Source organism: Schistocerca nitens, chromosome 12 (assembly GCF_023898315.1).
Source record: "Schistocerca nitens isolate TAMUIC-IGC-003100 chromosome 12, iqSchNite1.1, whole genome shotgun sequence".
In the NCBI taxonomy this organism is placed as follows: Eukaryota; Metazoa; Arthropoda; class Insecta; order Orthoptera; family Acrididae; genus Schistocerca; species Schistocerca nitens.
The window spans coordinates 15,419,885-15,428,590 of record NC_064625.1 but is presented as its reverse complement, the minus strand read 5'-3'; the positions used below and the strand labels follow the sequence as shown (position 1 = coordinate 15,428,590).

The following is an 8,706-nucleotide window of genomic DNA, read 5'->3' as shown; positions in this document are numbered from 1 at the left end:
ACTAATTTATGACCACCCTCTATTGTCATAATTAGTTATTTTGCTATCCAAGTATCTAAACTCAAGTACTACGTTTAATGCCTCATTTCCTAATCTAGCATCCTCACATGTCCTGATTTAATGTGACTACATTTAAGTACCCATGTTGAATTTTTGTTGATGTTCTTCAAGACGCTTTCCATTCCATTCAAATGCTCTTCCAAGTCCTCTGCCATCTCCGACAGAACTACACTGTCACAGTGAAACTTGAAAGTGTTAGTATTTTCTGCTTTAATTCGCTTTCTAATTTCTCCTCGGTTTCCTTTACCGCTTGCTCAATAACAAGGTGGAATAACTTAGGGAGTAGACAACAAAACCACGTCCTACTCCACTGTGTCTTCACTTCAATGACTTCGACTCTCATTGGTGGCGTCTCGTTTTTGTACCAGTAGCTGTACTCTGCAGAGGATTTGAAAAGAACTGGAGACGTGGCTCTACGCGGGATCCAAGCAAGCATCCGGCCGAATTCCACGCCCCGCGCCACTGCTTCGCTGGCGGCAGGACCTCCAGTTTATTCTGCCGACACCTCCTCCGCGCAGCTGTTTGCTTATTTACACAGCGCCGCCGACTTATGTACTCTGCCCGTCGATAAGATGCTACAACTGGTTTCCTCTCGTCGCTCTCTATACAGCCCGCGCGTGCGTGGGAGGATAGGGTACTCACACTCTCCCCCTAGCGTCGCGGTTTCCGTCGACAATGTGTTACCTGCGAAGAGCACACATTTGATCCCAGTGGAGGCACAGGCGTCGACAAATGCGAAATGTGTGGCGGCCGCCCTGGACCGAGGAAGGAGAAGGGACAGTAGAAAAGAAATAAGCCCAGGAAAAAAGAAGACAAATTTTATTTGCTTACACACGAGCGCGAAAGGATACATCAGCGCGACAACTAGAAAGGTAACGCAGGTACAAGTAAACACGGTTAAGAGATCTCTAGATAGCGCCGATGCTGCAGAATACATTCACGCAGGGTCGGGTTGTGTTGCAGGGGTTTGCAGAGTGGCTTCGTGGTAATGAGGTGTCGGGAGGGTCGTTCGTTTTTATTACTTTTTTTTCTATTTATCCTACTTTTTGGGACGTTTTTTGGGAAGGTCTGGGGGGAACGCTGGGAGGCCGCAGAGACGTTGAAAGCCGTCGTTTTGTTTTTCCCCTTTCGGCTTTTCATATTATCGCAGCACTGGCTCCGCTGGCGCGGGACTTCCCCTCAGCAGACGTAGTTCGTCACTCGGCCGCTGCGCGCGCCATTGCTCCCTGGCTCTGTGAACAAAATATAGTGCGAAGTAGGATAAAATTTTGGACAGTTTTTCCTTTTTTATTTACTGTTAGTTTAATTCCTCACGAGGGACGGGTTGGCATCAGGTCAAACAATTCTTCACACAAGGGCTTTAAATATTAAATAAACGTTTTCATACATATAAAAAAGAAATGAACAATAACTGTAACAAATCAAAGAGAAAAACAACACACACACCCATGCCCGAGGGAGGACTCGAACCTCCGACGGGAGCGGCAAGAATAGCAAGCAAGTGTTAAAAGGTGATAGCTTAGAGTTTATTAGGCGAAGAACAAATGGGATTTCAGAGTGGTAGATCGACAACAGATAGAGTATTTATAATAAAACAAATAATCGAAAAGCGGAGAAATTATAATGGTGAAACTTATTTAGCGTTCATTGACATCGCTAAGGCAATCTATAATATTGATAGAAACAAACTGTGGAGAGTTACGAGTGAAAGAGGATATCCAGAAAGCCTAATAAACGTTTTAAGAAGTCTGTACAAACACACGAGTGTAATTTTAGATACAAATGGCACTCTAACACAGATTATAGCCGCAAGTAAAAGACTAAGATAAGAGTGCAGCATATCACCCACACTTTTTAGCATTTATTTGGACAACGCAATTGAGAAATGGAAGGAAATTTTTAACGGAGGATTTCAGATTAACGGTAATGTCATACGCAGATGACGCCACACTGCTGGAGAATAATGAAGATGATCTACAAAGGGGACTACATTTATTCAGTATGTTTTGTGAAGAGTACCATTTGACGATTTCAGAAAAAAAGACAAAATCATTCGCTTTCAAAGGGAAATTGTGGATAGAATTATGTGGTCTACAATAGAACTATAGAAAAAGTCAGACTTTTAACTATTTAGGTTGTGACATCACACATGAGTATGACGACGACGTAGAGAAGAAACTGGCAAAGTTTTGGAATATATGTGGAACAAGAAACAGATGTCTAAAAAATTAAAAAGGAAGAAAGAAAGAAGATAGAAATTTTGTCGTGGGTTACAAGTAAACGCCAAGAAAGTCGCCTAGAAGCAACGCAGATGAAGTTTTCCAGAGTAGTAAAGGGATGTACAAGAGCCAAGAGATTTCGAAATTCGAAAATTAGGTAAGAACTGAATATCTTTAACATTCTCAGTATAATACAAGAAAATAGGAGAAACCAGATTAACACCTCGAAAGAATGAGTGCAGAAAAATTACCTCTCCAGATCAAAAGATTTAAGCCAGTTGGGAGAAGTAGTCAAGGAAGACTGAGGATGGGTACCATAACAGGAAATAGAAAAAAAGGACCTAATGATTGAAGTGAAGATGATGAAGATGAAGAAGATGATGATAAAAGAAATGGGCTTAAAATCTGTTTTTAGAAGCATATGTTGGTTATCAGATTTTGTGGTTTTTGAAACATTCGCAGAAGATGTTACAGAACATCTACATTACTAAATGGCTAACCCAGTCCGTATTTCTTGGTTTGTGGTGCAGAGCCCCATTTGCAGATTGCCTGTCTAATGGCTTTCAGGGCTAACAAAAACTTAATTTTCAATATTTGATGTTATTATTGGCCGAATATAAAAAATTAAAATAATAATATAATGATCAAATATTAAATGCATTGAATAACTAAACATCACTCATTGGGATATTTTGAGACCTCCCATGGCTTTCGATTGTGTGAATCACGAATTTCTTCTAGATAGGCTTAAGTATTGTGGTATGAGTGGCACAGTGCACACATCATTTAATTCATATTTAACTGGAAGAATGCAGTAGGTTGAAATTAATAATACAGATAGTCTACAAAAATCAACAGATTCTTCTAACTGTGGAGGTATCAAGAATGGTGTCCCACAGGGTTCAGTCTTGGGTCCCTTATTGCTCTAAATATATGTTAATGACTTGCTACTCTATATTCATGAAGATGCAAAGCTAGTTCTTTTTGCTGATGATACAAGTATAGTAATCAACAAGCAAGAATCAGCTGAGTCAATTGTAAATAATGTCTTACAGAAAATTATTAAGTGGTTCTCTACAAATGGACTCTCCCTAAATTTTGAGAAAACACAGTTTATACAATTCTGTACAGTAAATAGCATAATAGCATTGATAAATATAGACTATGAACAGAAATCTCTTGCTAAGGCAGAATATTAAAAATTTCTGGGTGTGTGCATTGATGACAAATTGAGCTGCAAGCAACACATCAATGATCTGCTGAAACAGTTAGGTTCAGCTACTTATGCTATTAGGGTTATTGCAAATTTTGGTGATAAACATATCAGTAAATTAGCCTACTATGCCTATTTTCATTCACTGGTTTCATATGGCATTATATTTTGGAACAATTCGTCATTAAGAGAGAAAGTATTCATTGCACAAAAGCGTGTAATCAGAATAATAGCTGGAGCCCACCCAAAATCACATTGCAGACATTTATTTAAGGACCTCGCAATATTCACAGTACCTTCGCAATACACATATTCACTTATGAAATTTGTTGTTAATAACCCATCCCAATTCGAAAATAACAGCGAAGTGCATAGCTGCATCACGAGAAGAAAGGATGATCTTCACTATTCTGGATTAAATCTCACTTTGGCCCAGAAAGAGGTGAATTATGCTGCCACAAAAATCTTTGGTCATTTGCCAAATAGCATTAAAAATCTGACAGATAGCCAACCAACATTTAAAAGAAAATTAAAAGAATTTCTGAATGCCAACTCCTTCTACTCAATGATGAATTATTGATATGAAGTAGTAACTGTAAAAAAAAAAAAAAAAAAAAAAAAAAAAAAAAAAAGAAATGGTTTGAGTAAAGAAAATTTATGTTAAAGTGACACGTTCCAGATCATTATGAAATGTCGTATTGATGGTCTATGGAACAAGTATTAATGTATGTATGTATATGTATGTATGTTAATTATTACAGCCAGAAAATGTATGTATATGTTTTGAGACAGTGTAACTCATTCCGCGTGAATTATCTACACTGTATTCATGAGGTATTTGAGAATGAGAGTACTTAGTGACTTGCAACAACCTTTACACATAATTTGAAAGCTTTTCAAGCTTTTTCTCTGTTACATATTTAACGTCAAATGCACTCTAAGGAAAAAAAGAAAGACCACTCTCGACGAAGTATTTATCGGAATGGAACGGAAACCGGTAGATGTAATGCGCATGTACAGAAAATCAAAGGATTACAATTTCAGAAAAATTGGATGATTTATTTAAGAGAAATTAACTTCACAAATTGAGGCAGTCAACTACGCGTTGGTCCTCCTCTGACCTTATGCAAGCAGTTATTCAGCTTGGAATTGACTGACGTTTATTGGATGTTCTGCCGAGGGATATCGTGCCAAATGCTGTCCAATTGGAACGTTCTATCGTCAAAATACGAGATAATGTTCCAAACGTTCACGATTGTGAAGAGATACGGCGACGTTGCTAGCCAAGATAAGGCTTGGGAAGCGCGAAGACAAGGAGTGGAAACGCTCGTCGTGTGCAGAAGGGCAATATTTTGGGGAAATGTAAGCCCAGGCCGGCTTGCCATTTATAATAGTACCCCTTTGGTTGCCACCTGCGGCACCCTTACACCACAACTGTGAGTCAGCGATATTGTACGCCCCGTTGCGTTGCCTTTCACGGCAAACCACCCAGGGCATGCATTTCAGGAAGATAACACCCGCCTGCACACAGCGAGCGTTTCTACTGCTTGTCTTGGTGCTCGCCAAACCCTACCTTGGCTGATTTCTCCCAACTGAGAACGTTAGGACCATTATGTGCACCACCCTCCATCCTGCTTAGGAGTTTGACAATCTAACGCGCAAACTGGACATAATTTGGCATGACATGCCTCAGGAGGACATACAACAAACTTGTCAATAAGTCCAAGCCGACTAACTGCTTCTGTAAGCGTCAGGCCTGGACCAATTCGCTAGCCGAACAAGCGGGATTTTGAGAATGGAAGAACGGGAGAGTATTGCTCAAACTGAAAAGTTAGTGAGGCAGAGAGGCAGCTTTCCTCTCTACCGTTGAACCTGCTCTGTCAAAGATAAAAATGACAGAAATAAAAGAAAGGTTCATGACTGAGGTTAAAATTCAGCGTGAGAAAATGCCAATGATAAGATTCGCTTATGACAATATTATTATTAGAGAAAACTGAGAAAGAATTATAGGCCCTTTTGAATGGAATGATCTGTTTACTGAGCACAGACAAAAGAAAGCCGGAAGTAATGAGCAGCAGCAGAAATGATATTGGTGACAAACTTTACATCAGAATTTGAGACAACGAAGTATACAAAGTGAGGGAATTCTGCTGCTGTGGAAGCAGAGTAACTCGTGTGTGGGTAGGTAAGAACGACCTTTGACCACCGATAGCACTCGTTTATGAATCAGCACGAACAAAGCACTTTACGTTGATGCTCGTATCAGAATATTCCTATTGGTATGTTATGGTCGTCAGTTATGTTGTCCTTCTTATGTACTCTTACATTTTATCTGTAGACATGGTCTGCAGCCCCCTCTCTGTACCCATCCCCTCGCTCTTTATCCACCTCTCCCTCTATCCATCTCCTCTGTCCCTGTCCATCACCTTCACCCTCTTTTTGTCCATCTCCTTTTGCCCCCTTCTCTTTGTCCACCTTCTCTCTCTCCCTCCCTGTTCATCTCATCCCCTTTCCTTCTGTGTCTATCTCCTCCTCTCCCTCTGTCAATCTACTACTTCCCACCTGTCCTTCTCCTCCTGCCCCTATCTTTGTCAATCTTGTTCTGTCTCTGCCCACCTCCGCCTTCCCCCTCTCCCTCTCCACTCGTTCTTCCCTTCTCATCTCCTCCCCTTTTTTTCTGCATCCATCTCCTCCTCTCTCTCCCTTTGCACTTCCCCTGGCCTATTTCTGTCCATCTCCTCCTACCTGTGCCTATCTTCTCATTCCCCCTCACTGTTTGTCCATCTCTTCGTCCTCCTTCCACACTCTACATTATCATGCTCACCCCAATATGAGGCTGGTGGCTCTTAGCCCTGCAGTATTTCTTTCCAGATTTTAGCTAACGTGAGTACCAAATTAGGCTGATATCGTTCCAGGCGTATAGGATGAGCTTTTTACCCGCGACTTTGCTTCTATTACACGTCTCAAACATGTTTCACACATAATTTAACATATTTCCTTTTCATTTGTACAAATATTTCACCTGTATGTCTGGCGCATTCCATCCTGCTGTTTGATTTTCACACAGCTCAATGTTTCTGACGTCCTTTCTCCTGAACTCTCTTGAGATAAGTGTCATAAAATGACATTCAGTTGTATATCTGAATCCCGTTTGCAGAATGTGTCACGAATACAGTTAGTAGTAAATAAGTAGTAAATTAAAACACCACGAGTCAATTTTACGTCATGAACACCGAAAAGGTATAAGCGGCAATTTTTTTTCCTTTCGTCATTTTGTAGGGGTTTTGAGCGAGAAAATGTTTGGTGAAGATTTGAGATTATGAGTAAAGGTTTTTTCATGGCACTAAATTCGCTGATTCTCAAATACTGGATGACTAAAGTGTGGGTATTGTCGCGCTGTGGGCTACACTACTTTTTTATCCGCACGTCCTGCTTACCGCCACAGCGGTTCTTTCCAGAGAGAAAGTGATGTGTGTATCGAGTGTAGGTGAAGTCGGGTCAGTGGTTTACGAGGAGACATACATACAGCCACTTTTATAGTACTGTGTATACGGATGTACAATCAAGATGAGGAACGCAAACTGTATCCTTACTGAGCACCTGTAACGTTAAGTTAAGAACTTGGTGGGATGCTCTGTGACACTGTTGTATCTGTTCTGTTCTCCGCACGCCTCCAGAAACAACGCTGTACTGACCAGCAGCTGCAGCAGGTCGATGGCCGGGGGCTGTCCAGACATGAGCAGCACCGCCCCCGCCTGTCGCCGCCCGCCCGCCTCCGGGACGCCTTCCGCCTCCACCGCCTCCGGCCTGGAACACGGGAACACCTTGTCAGCAGCGTATCGTCTTCTGTGCACATTACTTAAATATTAGAAAGAGCTCGTATCGTTTTCGGAAGTACTAGATAGAGAGGCACGCCGCACCACGTACTACAGAGAAAATCAACAAATGTAACAAGACTCCGAAGTTGCCGTTGCCACTGCCGAAAGGGAGAATGTTAGATTAACGACAAATCTAGGCTTATAACAAGGATGCAGCTCGTTTCTGATATTTATTAATATCTATACTGTTGATACGTCGAGGCAACGACTGAAAGGAAGAGAGTTTCAGAGCCATAACCTGAACCGACGAAACTATGTAATGACATCTGCGTTTGCTAATGTCCAATCTGTTATAGCTGAGCCCAAAGACATTTAAAAATTAAATACTACTACTAAGACCTGTAACTTATCGATCTCGATATAAAATGGCATGGATTTTAAAGATGAAGATGTTAGAATTGTAACAAACGACCACAAAATAAAAAGAGTGTAAATGAAATCAACTTCTTGGAAAATACCATCTCTTTCACAATCGAATATCACATACCGAAAAATATTGAAAGATTCAATCATATTAATAAGATTAATACAGAACAGTCAATAAAAATGTGAGGAAAGAAGTACTAATAAAGTTCTAGAAAACAATTTCAATGCTAGCTATACAATAAATGAGAATAGGCCTATGGCAGTGAGGCTTGGACAATAACAACTGGAGATTAGCGAAGAACATGTTACACGACCGTACTTACGAAACTGTCTCGTAACTAATATAAAACAAGGAATTCGGGGGCTGTTCAATACGTAATGCAACATATTTTTTCTCGGCGAAACCCGATTGAAAAGATTCGGAATTTGTTGTGAAACATCGTGAAATATTGTCGCTTCAGCGCCTATAGTTTCATGAAGTTCCGATAGGTGGCTTCCCTACATGTAAACCGAGCGAGGTGGCGCAGTGGTTCGACACTGGACTCGCATTCGGGAGGACGACGGTTCAATCCCGCGTCCGGCCATCCTGATTTAGGTTTTCCGTGATTTCCCTAAATCACTCCAGGCAAATGCCGGGATGGTTCCTCTGAAAGGGTACGGCCGACTTCCTTCCCCATCCTTCCCTAATCCGATGAGACCGATGACCACGCTGTCTGGTCTCCTTCCCCAAACAACCAACCAACCAACCAACCTACATGTAATATTCAAAATGGAGTCTGCAACAGAGGTGCGTTCCAAGCAGGAAGCTGTCACTGAGTTTCTTTTGGCGGAAAACCAGAGCATCGCAGATATTCGTAGACGCTTGTAGAATGTCTACGGAGACCTGTCAGTGAACAAAAGCACGGTGAGTCGTCGGGCGAGGCCTGGCTCACTATCGCAGCAAGGTCGCGCAAACCTGTCCGATCTCCCG

General features: G+C 41.4%; 1 long non-coding RNA gene across 1 annotated transcript; it reads right to left on the bottom strand.

Moving 5' to 3' along the window:
• Nucleotides 1-864: 864 nt before the first annotated feature.
• Nucleotides 865-7,300, bottom strand: LOC126215298 (uncharacterized). Its single transcript, XR_007542118.1, has 2 exons — nucleotides 7,188-7,300; nucleotides 865-1,292 (listed from the first exon to the last, which is right to left on the bottom strand). It is a non-coding gene; the product is annotated as an uncharacterized LOC126215298 (long non-coding RNA).
• Nucleotides 7,301-8,706: the final 1,406 nt, after the last annotated feature.